Here is a 14,341-nt window from a genome sequence, read left to right on the forward strand (position 1 = left end):
TATTGGTTTTCTTAGGGAAACTGAAGACTCTTGTACAAAAGCAATTATTAGGTAGATTACTCTGAAGTACTGAGACCTAGATATGTTTTATTTAATTCCACAAACATTTATGAAGGATTTACATCACCTTATATGATGATGAAATTCTATAAGTAGCTCTATGGCAAAAATTGTAAGCAATTAAAATTACCTTGGAAAAAAATACCTTAAATTGGACTTAGACATTTTAAACCCAGATCTTAACATCTTTTCTCTTCCGGCTATAAGCCTCCCTTTCTCCAAAGCAGTGGATGTCAAGATGTGACGTGAACTCAGATATGGCAATGTTGTATTGAAAAGAATTTCTCTCCCTCAGTCTGGACCCAGTATGTATCATTCAGCTAAGGAAGACTAAATGTATGATATAAGTCCACAGAGCGACCCTAGGCCAGGCATTATGGTATGTTAGCTGCCGAGGATACAAAGATGTGAAAGACAAGCAAATATTCCTATAGAGTTACATTCTACCTAAGGAGGAAAGTAACATATGAGGGCAATATAACAAAAATAATTCATATACTAAAATGTTAAGTGTTAAAAAGGAAAAGCATGCTGCAAAATTTTATTTTCCAGGTCAGAAGCTGCTTATGCTCTTTCTACTTATTTTCTTTCTGTAACCAAATCCTCATTTTCCTCTAGGCATATGGATTCCTCAGGTGGATTAGGGCAGTCAATGTGCTCACAGAAGCAAGAGAGAAAACATACTAGTAATAAAATCTTTCCTCCAGTAAAAGAAAAAAATAAAATGCAAAAGGGAATAGCATGCAATGTGCTATGGGAATTCAATAGGAGAGACAGCTCAGCTGAGGGTGGGATAGGCATGTGCTCCACTGAGGCAGGCATAAAGTTTGGAGTATATGGTGAAAGCAGAAAATGGGGGTTGGGGGTTGGCTGGTTAGGAGAACTGGGGCCTGGAAAACTGGGTGATTCTTTTATCCAAACATGCCTTAAGCACCTGTGTTAGGCCAGGCCAAGGAACGTGGAGATTCCACTCTTAGTAATGGAGAGGTACTGGAAGTTTTCAGATGGAACAGTGAGGCATGGCATCTCATCCTGTGAAAGACAGGACAGAAACCAAGAGCCTGAGCCAGCTGACAGCAACTATAAAAGGTCAGAGATGAGGAGACCCTCAACCTTGCACAGGGAGTAGGTAAGGAAGGACGGAAAGAGCTTCAGAAGCACATGTCAGGTATAAAAATTTGAGAACTTGGCAGCCAAGTAGATGTAAGGGTAAATGGAAGAGTTAAAGATTACTTTAGGTTTTGAGTTAGCATAACTAAAGATAACTACAAACATTAACTTATAAAATCAATGGATGCTCATGTTTACAACTACTCAATGGATTTCTCAATACAGGAAAAAAAATGCTTTGTGGTAAGAAAAATCAAGCTTCCAAGACAGATAAAGCAGTGCTTTATTTTTCAAAGTACATCCTCCAAACAAAAGGATCAGGGAGCCTGCAGAAACCTATTTAATATAAAAAGAATGCATTAGAAAATAGAGAAAACCTTATGGGTAACCTATTTCTGATATATTTTAAAAGGATGTAGCACATGTGCATAGGTAAAAAATAGTTTAAGATCTTGAAAGAATTTCTGGCAAAAATTTTTACTTTTTTCTCCCCCCAGAAGAACTGCTAGTAAATTAGAGAGAAAAAACCAAAAGTCTCATTTGAAAAAAATTTGCTAAAAGCAGAAAATGATATTTAATATGACAGTCGCTATGGCCAGAAGACAACCTCCCCCACCCCTCCCTTCCTTTTTAGTGCTCATAATTATTAAGGGGGCAGGAACATACACAAATAAAAACAGAAAACAAGTCACTTTCATCACACTCTGCCAGAGGTACCTGTGGAACGATCTGGAGATCTGGTGCAATTTCCACCCCAGCCTTCCCTAACCCTTCTTCTTGGTTATTATACTGATGCCAGATTCTGAACCTTTCAGAAGTGGTACCTCAAACCTTCCTTTCTACGTGGAGATGGGGGTACATGTCCCTTTCTACTGAGAAGCCAAAGAGCACTGCCAAGTTAGGGACAAAAAGCTTATGTGAAGAAGCACTCCCACCTCTCCAGCACCCCACAAACTGGCTTAAATGAGGAAGGAAGCTTCTAACTGTAAATATTTCAGGCTGTTATCTTTATCGGCTAACAATTTCATGCTCGCCCTTAAAAGACGGACCTCCTTTTTTAACACGTGAAAGATGGACAAAGTCACAAGGGACCACGGAGATTGCCTAGCCAAAGGTTCTGGGCAAAAGACACCTTAGACTCTGACATACTGCAGTGGACAGAGTTAGAAGGTTCAAGAAGGAAGAACACTGTACAGATTAATGCACTGTCATGAAAAGGTCTTGCCTGAAAACTAATCTTAAATAAATATAATCAAGAGAGGCAATGTTCTTAACTATAAAGCTATTATTTTAAGCAATATGATATACAATGAGTAAACATGAGACTGAAATATACGTATTATGAAGATGAGTCATCTGGAATTCTATAATTTCTTACAGCAAAATTAACATGGAGTAACGCTGCCACAATATTTAGATTTAGAAATCTGCTAAATTCGTAAAAAAGACTATATATTTATTTACAAAACAGGAAACTCTGATAGAATATTCTGTTGTAGACCAGAGGCAAAAACCCTGCTCAGAAGCAAAAGATGGTAACCAAGGATCAAAACAGGCCAATGCTTGGGAACTCCAGAAGAAAAGGAAAGTGGGTTGCAAGGAGCTACCTGGCCCAACAAGTATCCCTGGGAGCTGTCTTTCCTCCTGAGTCCCAGAAATCCAGCTGAATCATATTCCTCAGGGCTCTCATCTACTCCCTACACCCCTGAATCCGACCCACACTCCACGCCATGGGAACCCAAACTTACTTGGAGGTGAGGAAATAAACTATTTCCTTGTGCCAGGGTTGCATGGGAAGGGGATATATAAACGCACATGCTGACATACACACTACAGCCTACCCACCTCCGAGGGAACCCCAGAATGTTTTATATTCATAGACTCATGATTACAAGTACTATTAAATTATATATAGCTATATCACTATTGCATACAATAATTCTATGGACATATTATATGCTTCAGGTATACTGTAGATAAAATAGGTTCCATGGGCTGGCTTGGACCTTAATCACAATTCGTAACATGGATTCTACAGAAAAATAGGTTCAGAGTCTCAGACAACCAACTTTAAAACTCTTCAAGCATGACACATTTGTGATTTAGGGGACTGTCTGTACTTTCATGGTTGGTTACCACTTTGATTCCATGCCAGCCTATGAACATTGTTCTTGTGAGCTGACCAAAATACGATTCTAGGGGACACTCTGTATAGTAATAAACTTGGAGCTTCATAAGCTAATTACTCCATGATACATAAGACTGGCTGGCCATGGCTTTTGTCCAAAGTCTCTCAATTTAAAATAGACTATACAAGGATATTAAAAAAAAAAAAATCACAAATGCAAAGTTTTGCCACAATCTGCCCTTTTTCAAATTTACAGTCTATTGTAGTTAGTTTTTATTCACATCTCTCCCAACATGCCTAAGCACGTGCTTGATTCTATCATGCATCCTCTTCAACTGACATGGATAGATTATAGGTACACCCTTAAATACAGTGGCAGAAAGTTAACTACAGTCAGATTAGATAACAGCACTTTAGGGCTAGTTTGCAGTCAGTCAAATGTCACGAGGCTCAAAGGGAGAGAATCCACAGACTTTGGTTACCAAGTCTATAGCCAATACCACATGGCCTGTATCCTTACAGGGAAGTAGCCAACATGTCAGTAATTGCTGGTGCTAGTTGTGGTAGACATGGGAGAGAGCATGATGAAGAGAGAAGGAAGGGGGTAAGCAAGACAAAGGGTAGGACTGTGAGTGGGGACTCAGCAACACAGTACATCACGGGGACCAAACAAGTCTGCCTGAACCCAACACTCGGGACTACTGACGCTGCTTCTCTCCACGCAATCCTTACCATGTTTTACAAGACCCCTGCCAACAACCCTGTCTTGAAAGCTTTATTTCTGCTTTGTTCTCAACCCTTCTACCTCTGGCCTTCAGTCTTGCTAAAGGTTAGAAGGCTTTTTTATGCTTAGGAAACCACAGTAAATAACACTAAGGATTCTGAACTACTGCTGTATCCCGGCGCTACAGAATGAAAGCAGAGAAGTGCTGCAGTCAGGAGAAGAAACCTCTCTTCCATTTAAAGTCATTCTCCCTGATGAAAAAGCAATCCTAATGGTCTAAGAAACAGCAAGGCCTGAAGGAAAGCAGGTGCCATCAGGAAGAAGATTCCCTTTTGGTCACAGGTCTGCTGTATGACAACACACCATGCTGAATCTATAGTCTTTGAAAAAAATGAGGATTATAATCCTTGCCCCCAGTCATTTGCTGCAAGGGGCTCTACCATTTAAAATAGGTAACAAAGAAGTGCTCTGCAAATTATAAAACTAAGCCCTTTTATTCTAAACAATTACATTCACAGAAAAGTTTCAATTAAAAGACAAACTTTAAAAAAAAAAAATAACATCCAACAAAAAGCCAAACAACCCTAAATAGCCTTACTTCATAAGAACCGACATGTCAGGGAAGCGGACTTGGCCCAGTGGTTAGGGCGTCCGCCTACAACATGCGAGGTCCGTGGTTCAAACCCCGGGCCTCCTTGACCCGTGTGGAGCTGGCCCATGTGCAGTGCTGATGCGTACAAGGAGTGCTATGCCACGCAGGGGTGTCCCCCGTGTAGGAGAGCCCCACGCGCAAGGAGTGCCCCCCATAAGGAGAGGCGCCCGGCGTGAAAGAAAGTGCAGCCTGCCCAGGACTAGGGCCACAAACACGGAGAGCTGACACAACGAAAAAAGAAACACAGATTCCCAGTGCCGCTGATAAGGATAGAAGCGGTCACAGAAGAACACACAGCAAACGGAAACACAGAGCAGACAACTGGGGGAGGGGGAGGAAGGAGAGAGAAACAAATAAATAAATAAATAAAAATTAAAAAAATAAAGGGAATCATGGTTTAAAAAAATGGTCAGCCAGAAGCCGTAAAGCCAAGCTGACCGAAGGCAAGAAGACTTTTAAAAATGTTTTATTCCTTCTCTCCTCTTCTCCATTCAAATAAACATATGCTATGGGCAAATACTGATGCGTTCAGAAGATGCAGAACATAGGGGACAAGCTGAGATCCACAAATAAGAGAATCATCATCTTCAGGGCTGAACCAAGGATAATATGTTAAGAAAAAAGTTAAAAGCAGAAACAATGATTTTGTTTCAGAGGCAAATGCTTCACCTGCCCTGATTCTTTTTTTGCAGTCAACAGTCTAGCAAGAACAAAGTTTCAGGAAATACCAAACAAATGAAAATCTACAGACAAACACACTTAAGAAAAATGATCTAGAGACCTAGGACGTTGCTTCCATTCTCTTCCAGGGCTAAGATACAAATGACTGAAGCAAAAGCAGTCCCAGACCTTTTGGGTAGTTGAGGCTTGATGAAGACCTGACAAACTACTTGGCAAGAGTAAGTAAACAGATAATAACTACCTCTGAGGGTTATTGAGGGTATGTTGCCTGGCATGTGGTAAACATGAAGTTGGCATAATTATTATTACTTAATTATTAGCTGGTCAGTCGCATTTGAACACATCATACTGTCCCATATCTCCATGACTAAGAACATTCTATTTGCCTGGACTATACAATGTTAAGAAATGAGACCTCATGTGGAAGTGGACCCATAGGTAGTGACAGTTTGATTACAGGACACCATGCTCTTCATATTTTTTTAAGTGTAACTAATATTCAAAGTCAATAAACTTTGCTTTTTTAAATTAAAAAAAAAAAAAGAGTAAGTAAACAGGAAGTAATAAAACAATGGCTATGATTACAGATAACCATACAGTGCTATGCCAGGGGACATACAGGGGCCAGGGGAGGACCCCAAAGAAGCCTCTAACTTAGACCATGGGAAAGGGAAAATCAGGGAAAGAAACCTAAAAGAGGATGATTAAGATGGGACTGGAATGTAGAACAAGAGCAAGGCAGAGTGTAACTGGGCAGAATGTAGACTATTCCAGGCAAAGGGAACAGCATATGCAAAGGATCAGCGAGAGACAGAGACAAAGAGAGCACCAGCATTTCAGGAACTGAAAGTGGTTCTGAGAGCTGTACCAGAGCCCAAGAGTGTGAACTACCTGCTCTGAATTCCGGGGCCATTATTACTGCTGGGGTGGAAAAAATGAGACTGCCCAGGAAGAACAAAGATGAAAAGAGTGGCTGGGGTAGAGGAGGAACTCCCGCAGCTGAAGAACAAACAAGCTCACAAAGGACACCCAAAAGGATGTGTAGAGTGAATGGGAGCTATAAAAGGAAAGGAAAAAGGAAAAAAAAAGTTACTGAAACCAGGAGAAAAGAATATTCAAAAGGCAAATAGGGGTCAACCATGTTAAATGGTGCTAAATTAAGGATATAAAGCTTCCATGGAATTAGTAACAAGGAAGCAAATAGTGACTTTGTCAAGAATCATTTCAGTGGCTTGCTGGGGATGAAGGGATGGAGACTAACTTCTTAGAATCAAGGAATGACTGAGAGGTGAACCATGGATACAGTGTCCATTTCAAAAACTTCATCTGGAGAAGAAAATCACAGCACAGTGGCTGGAGGGAAAGTCTCAGTTGGAGGAAGCCTGAGAATGTTTAAGATGGTAATAGCAGGGAAGAGGATATGGCTCAACTGACAGAGCATCCGCCTATCATATAGGAGGTCCAGAGTTCAAATCAAGGGCCTGCTGGCCCATGTGGTGAGATGGCCCACGCGCAGTGCTACCGTGCGCAAGAAGTGCCATGGCACTCAGGGGTGTCCCCTGTGTAGGGGAGCCCCATGCGCAAGGAGTACGCCCTGCAAGGAAAGCCGCTGCATGCGTAAAAAGCTCAGCCCGCCCAGCCAGGAGAGGCGCCGCACACACATAGAGCTGATGCAGCAACACGCATCAGATTCCCGGTGCTGCCTAGGATGCAGGCAGACACAGAAGAACACACAGAGAATGGACACAAGAGAGCGGGGGCGGGGGGGTAGAAATAAAGTAAATTTTTTTTAAAAAAAAGATGGTAATAGCAAGGGAAGGCTGCAGATACACACCTAAAAGAGAGCAATATTTCTCAAACAAGAGAGAAATGGGAAAGTATCCAGAGCACAGATTCAAAGGTTTCCTTAGTCAGGAAAAAAGGCTCTTTATGCCTTGTAAGAGACAAGAGGTAGACAGGATGGTAGGTAAGTTCTAGATCTGATGTCCAGAAGCTGAGGAAATGAACCCTATTTATTAAAAGTGTTTAATACTCTTGGGGGAAAAAAAGACTGAAAATTGTTATTTGAGTCTTTAAATATACTAACAAACCTTCTCAAAGTTTTTGAGCCTAACTGAACCCATCCACACCCACATACTTTACAAAACTGAGTAACCACTGCAGTTTTTACAAGGATTATTTTATTTTTTTAATTATTTTTTTAAGATTTATTTTTATTTTTATTTAATTCCCCTCCCCTCCCCCGGTTGTCTGTTTTCTATGTCTTTTTGCTGCGTCTTGTTTCTTTGTCCGCTTCTGTTGTCAGCGGCACGGGAAGTGTGGGCAGCGCCATTCCTCGGCAGGCTGCTCCCTCCTTCGCGCTGGGTGGCTCTCCTTACGGGGCGCACTCCTTGCGCTTGGGGCTCCCCTACGCAGGGGACACCCCTGTGTAGCAGGGCACTCCTTGTGCGCATCAGCACTGCGCATGGGCCAGCTCCACACGGGTCAAGGAGGCCCGGGGCTTGAACCGCGGACCTCCCATGTGGTAGACGGCCGCGGACCTCCCATGTGGTAGACGGACGCCCTAACCACTGGGCCAAAGTCCGTTTCCCTACAAGGATTATTTTAGGATTCTCTTTGTGAATATATGAGGGCCATACATTACTTGATGTGACCTTAGTGACAAATTAGTCAAGGATCATTTTTACAAAGGAGGAGAATGAAACCCAAAGAAAGTAAGGGATCATTCAGTGTTGTTTGTGTTGGAGCTTAGACTAGAACACAAACCTAGACATTAAGGCCACTAAAAAAGCAAAAGATTAAATTATACTCTTGGCTTTAGAGGGTGGTTTGATCAAATGCCAAAAATGTTTGTCTTCATCATTCATAATAGTTTATAATAATCATAGACCTTTGTAAAGGTTGCTACTTTCTGAGAGCCTTACATATCTGATATCTCAAAATCAAAAAATTTTATAAACCAACTACATGCAAAGTCCTAGATGGCATGCATGAAAAGTGCAAGGGACACAGAAATTCAACAATTTTTGACAGATTTATCACCTCCAAGGTGCCTATTAAGTTCCTCTAAGGCCAAATATAACTTTGCTGTTGAATTGAAAGCTTCTGTGAAACAAGCTGGCAGTGCCTCCTTCTACTGCATAAGAATTCAAGCCTGTCTTTTAAAGCAGCCGCAGTAGGCAAAACTAGCTCTCATCAGCCAGGACACAAAATGGGAGATTTTCTTCCAGAGTGACCTCTGCTATTGGTACAAATGCTGGCTAATCTATTTGTTTCTATCATTTCCGCCACTAAGATGAGAATTAGGAACCATGTCTTCTATAGATTTTTACTGTTAGGGCCTAGGCAAGGTCCTGACACCAATTCAATCCCAGCATTCATTAGGCACTTACTTTGTGCCTAGTGCAGAGGACACTGTTGAGAAGGATGGGCTTGCTGACCTCAGGAAACGTGGACTCTAGAGAAGACAGACACCAAATGTAATGAAACAGCTACAATGAGAGAAGGGCTTTAGCAGAGAGATACATGAAATTGTATGGAAACACAGGTAAGAGAGCAAAACACTAGTGCAAGGAGGCACATGGTTGAGCTGGGAGGTGCAAGCTAGAGAGGGAGAGAAAGGCATTTTAGACAAAGTGCTGTGCAAAGGTATAAAGGAATGAAAGGTAAGGATGAATTTGGAGAACACTGCATTGGCTGGTGTGCCTACAATAGAAGGCCTGTGGGGGAGGGGGATGCTAGAACCTGGATTTTACAGATATCATGAAGTACCAGACATAGTTCAATGAGAGGAAGGACAGGCTAAGATCTTTGTTTTTTTAAAATTTCCTTTTTAAAATGTTTATTTTAGTAACATATATAAAACCTATTCAGACATATAATTCAGTAGTGTTAATTACATTCACAATGTTGTACACCATGATGCACCCACAACAGAAACTATGTACCAATTAAGCTTTAATTCCCCATTCCCTATCCCCTGCCCAGCCTCTGGTTACCTGTATTCTCGTTTCTGATTCTCTGAATCCCTGAGTAAGATTATATAATATTTGTCATTTTGTGTCTGGAGATCTGTTTTTTAAACAGTTATTCTATAGATAATATGAAGAATGTACATATTGGAAGGATGTGGCGAGACTTAAGAGGAACACCATATTAATACAAAACTGGTTTCACTGATTTCTGCAATGGGAAACTAGAAACAGCTGCAGATTTTAGGCAAAATATGAGAACCACTGGAGTGGGGAGAAGGAAGGCATGGTAATCAACCAACAAAATGTGGCAGAGGGAGTCAAAAACTGCAGCTAAGTCCCCAGCACTCCCGGATCCTCAAAACATGCAATCAAGAGACTGGTGCCAAAACTACAGCATCTCAGAAACAATGACCTGGCTAGAATTCCAATTTTCCCGAACACATGCAGTAAAAAGAAACATGTCCAGCCTACTTGTCAGCATAAATTAGTTAACAGGAAATAATTAACATAAATGCTATATGGCGAAGTACCAGATTGTGCAAAATATATATGGGCTGAAGAAGGACTAAGAGAAAGTATCCGCAATTAAAAGTACTGCATAGCGCAAGGAGTGCCGTGCCACGCAAGGGTGTCCCCCGCGTGGGGGAGCCCCACGCGCAAGGAGTGCGCCCGTGAGGAAAGCCGCCCAGCGTGAAAAGAAAGTGCAGCCTGCCCAGGAATGGCGCCGCCCACACTTCCCGTACTGCTAACGACAACAGAAGCGGACAAAGAAACAAGACGCAGCAAATAGACACCAAGAACAGACAACCAGGGGAGAGGGGGGAAATAAAATAAATAAATAAATCTTTAAAAAATAATAATAATAATAAAAGTACTGCATAGAACAAAAATTGCCCAAAGAATTCTGTAACTTAAAAGATCAGCCAAAGAAAACAGGTAAACAGAAAAGAAAGAAAGAAGGAAGAAAGGGCAGTTATTTCAGCAGTTTCTAGTCTGAAACCCCCTACAGGAAATTTCTTACTCATTTTTCTATCATGAAGTTCTTATACATTTCACCACATTATTCAAGACCAGGAATTTTTACAGGTTTTGAGGAGCTAAAATGGAAAATGCAGTGGGGAGGCCAATGAGCCCAACTGTGGATATCTGGTTGAAAACATCTGTATTACCATTATCCCCCAGAGGACTTTTCAGAACCATCTGGCATGGTTTACTTCCAAAAGTACCAAAGTATTCCTATAAATATGCCAGTGATGTCAAACAAATAATGATAGCAAAAAATTCTTCCCTCTGCTGTTTCTACTTGTGCGCCCAGTTAATTTAATACTAGTCCAGACAATTACAAAGGTCTTTACACCATTTCCAAAGTGGTGATCAGACACCTAAATTTAGTCCACTCAAACCAGGGCTAAACAAGACCATTTAGATCTAATGGGTCGCTCAAGATGACTAGAACTTCCCAATCTCTCCACGTCATTTCCGTCCGCCTTTTCTTTTTTTTAAAGTGAAGTGAGTCATAGTATATAGATCTTTCTCCTCTGCACTAAAATAGCTTTTCTCCCCCTCTAAAGAGTGGCATTAAGAAGTTATGATATTCTTTTTCCTGGAATATAAGAACACAATCTGTACTGAACAGTAAGGAACTGTTAGTGAACTACTGTTAGAGCATGGCTTTTAATCTAGTTAGGTATTAGGTCGTATTTCATAATAAAAGCAGCTATAAAGACAAATGTAAATCAAGGCATGGCTCCTTTTAGAAAGCCTACCTTTCGCATGGAATAAATCTTGCCTTCAAGCCATGGGCTATTGTTGCAATCGCCTTCATCTCAAACAATCATATCATTCACACTGAAGAGTGAACAGTGTTAGAGAAGCAAGGAATTTAGAGGCAAAAGAATTAGCAAACACCTGACCCAAACCCTCTTTAAACTACAGATCAATGGCAGCATATCGCTCTCCTTTGCATTCATTTAAGCCTCTCTTCCCCATTCTAGCTTCTAAAACCAGTTTCTATTTTATATCTATGCTCTCACCTCTTTCAGTCAACCAGACAGACTCAAACCCAAGGCTCACCAAACCAGATAGTTGCTTAAATGTTAGAAAACACTGTATAAAGTCATCTAAAAATGCTATCAAAGCTGACTTTTTAATAGAGCAAAATACTTAGCGTCTGTGCTAGTTATTAACATTAATGATCAAAAACATGGTTTATGCTCACTTTATCAAACTGAGCTAGCACGGCATTTTTGCCTGAAACCTTTTTGTCTTCTAAGCTGCCACACACCTCAGCACTCAAAAGTCCACTTCACCCTCTGTTCTTTTCCTAATTGTTTCCAATTTCTTGCGTCTTCTTGTTCTAGTTAGAAACGAGGATAGTGAGAAATGACTGCACTACCTTGTTTTCAAAGTTTTTTAAAAAATTACATATTTTTCTAATCATAATAGACAAGGCAAGCTCAAAGCATTACTTTGTATAAGGCTGCCCTCGTTTTGAAAGGCTGTAAAATGTTGTTTTCTTTAAACTTTCATTTTCTACCAACCGCAAGCACATTTCTTTGAATTCTTGAACAATAATAGGTTTGGTAAATTGACACACAACTTGGAAAATTTGCCACTTTAGACTCAAGGTCATCTGAACTATTTTTGAAATGGCACAGTTGTAAAATAACAGCTTATGAGCTTAAAAAGAAGAATTTCTGACTTCAGTTTTAGGAAAGACAATATCCCCTGCTGGGGGGCAAGGAAAAAAAAAATGCCCACAGGAGACAATTCTCTAACATCAAAAGAAACCACCTTCAGGAATGTGATAATCCATTAAGAAGCTGGGGAAATCTCAACGTAAAGCAATCCTAACTAACTCTTCCAATGTGGTAGAGAAACTTAAGAACAATGAAGAAACTAATTAAGGGCCAACGCGCTCTATCCTAGCAACGTGCTTAACACAATTTTAACAATGCTTAGGTGACAGGTCTGGCCATGCTGGCCCAACACACAGTGAAAAATAAATTCAACTAATATTTACAGTATAAATTTGTTGCTGCCAGCTCATTTTCAGTACAAAAGATTTCCTCCCCGTGCCTCCACTTATCATGGAGTAGATCACAGCCAATTCCAACACTTCAGACCAAAAATTTTCACTTTAAAAGTCATTTTAGACCCTACTGTATATGAATGGCTGCAGAAAATTTGCCTACACATTTTCAAAGACACTAGTGGAATTCAATTAGTCTACAGAAACTGGACATGGAATACAAATTTTATATATTGATCGATCATATACAGATTACAGTGGTCCAGCAACACTGTAAGAGTCCATCAGTATAATATAGACTATCAGACTATACTACAGTCCAAATAAAAAGGATCCTGTCAAATAAGTTTGATGGAAATCCAGATGAAACCAAGACTTAGCCAAGCATACAAAGAACTGCTTAAAGATTCTTCCTTTTTTTAAGAGGAGCTCACAATAGATCTTAATACCAGCTGATAGACCTCACAATTTGCCTTCTGGGTCTATAAACTGAAAACAGAATAAACTGCCTTCTCTCTTTACACAAGTAACACAATCTCTCTATTCTGTTCTTTACTTAAGATAGAGTGTGGTTTTGCTTAATCCTCACAACCCCCGCATGACATTTAATCGGGAGCACATATTTTCTTCAGAGGATTTAGCTTCCTGAAAACAGACCTACTGGGGTATTTAATCTGATGCTTTGGAGATATGCGAGAAACCCTACCTTGCTAATTTTTAATTTATGACCCACCACAATCCAAAGTAGATGAGGACTCAAAGATAGATCTCAGCCAAGACCAAAGAGCAAAGCTGGGGAAAGACGCGATTTACTGAGGATAAAACGTTAAGGTTCCATAGTCCCTGACTGAAAGGGCAATATTTTAGCCACGAAGGAGGGAGGTATTGCAGGCCTCCTCGTGGGAAAACTCTGGCCTGACAGTCTTATGGTTTGCTGCTCCTCCTCACTCTGCTCAGAGCAAACGTCTCCTCCTCTGACAAACTGTGGGCGATGCCCCTCACACAGGTAACCCACCTTCCATCCAGTGGCTCTCTACCCCGCTGCAACGTTTTCTTTTCTTCACAAGGCCTGTCACCATCTGAAATTATTTGTGTTTGCCGGACCGCTTATTCGACTCCAATTCCGTGAAGGATAATAGGATTCAACACTCTCCAGCGCCCAGGGCAGTACCAAGCTCCGCAGCGACACGCCAATTCCCATCATCAAATGAATGAACAGGAAGGGGGACCGGGACTCTGCCGTTCTTGGGACTCGACACGCACTGAGACTGGAGAAAAGGAAATGTGAAGGGGTGAGGGAGAGGTAACCTTTTCCCCCAAGGAGACAAAGGAAGGGACTCTGAGGTGTTCCCGTCCAGAAGTGGAAGTAGTGGGGGTGTCAACCAATCCCAGGGGACACAGCGGGGCTAAGCAGGGGCAGCGGAGCGAGGGGCGAAGGACTCGTGCTGAGAGGACAGCCCGGCGGCCTTCAGACTCGAGAGGTCAGCGGGGCTGCAGGACAGGAGGTAGACGGGGGATTTCGGGGGGTTGCGAGGCCCACTCGGGGACGAAGAGAGAAGGGGGCGGCCTCTGCCGCGGTCGGATCGAAGGATCAAGCAGCAGAGGCGAGACGGAGCGCGGAACCCGGAGGGAGAACGGGACCCGGAGGGAGAACGGGACCCGGAGGGAGAACGGGACCCGGAGGGAGGACGGGACCCGGAGGGAGGACGGGACCCGGAGGCAGAACGGGACCCGGAGGGAGGACGGGACCCGGAGGGAGGACGGGACCCGGAGGGAGGACGGGACCCGAAGGGAGGACGGGACCCGGAGGGAGGACGGGACCCGGAGGGAGAACGGGACCCGGAGGGAGAACGGGACCCGGAGGGAGGACGGGACCCGGAGGGAGGACGGGACCCGGAGGGAGGACGGGACCCGGAGGGAGGACGGGACCCGGGGGTCTGCGGGAAAGGGTCACACGGCCCAAGCGAAGGGCCTACCGCGC

General features: G+C 42.3%; 1 protein-coding gene across 5 annotated transcripts in view; it reads right to left on the reverse strand.

Moving 5' to 3' along the window:
* Window positions 1–14,341, reverse strand: part of LOC131275779 (uncharacterized) — a 134,559-nt gene that overhangs the window by 57,612 nt on the left and 62,606 nt on the right. For 3 of the 5 annotated variants that reach the window (XM_071211686.1, XM_071211691.1, XM_071211687.1), the window contains exon 2: window positions 13,376–13,628. The exons of the other annotated variants lie outside the window; for them this stretch is intronic. The gene's annotated coding sequence lies outside the window, so the exon portion shown is untranslated. The remainder of the gene's footprint in view (window positions 1–13,375; window positions 13,629–14,341) is intronic. 5 annotated transcript variants of the gene reach the window in all.

The sequence above is a fragment of the Dasypus novemcinctus genome, chromosome 24 (genome assembly GCF_030445035.2).
Source record: "Dasypus novemcinctus isolate mDasNov1 chromosome 24, mDasNov1.1.hap2, whole genome shotgun sequence".
Taxonomy (NCBI): Eukaryota; Metazoa; Chordata; class Mammalia; order Cingulata; family Dasypodidae; genus Dasypus; species Dasypus novemcinctus.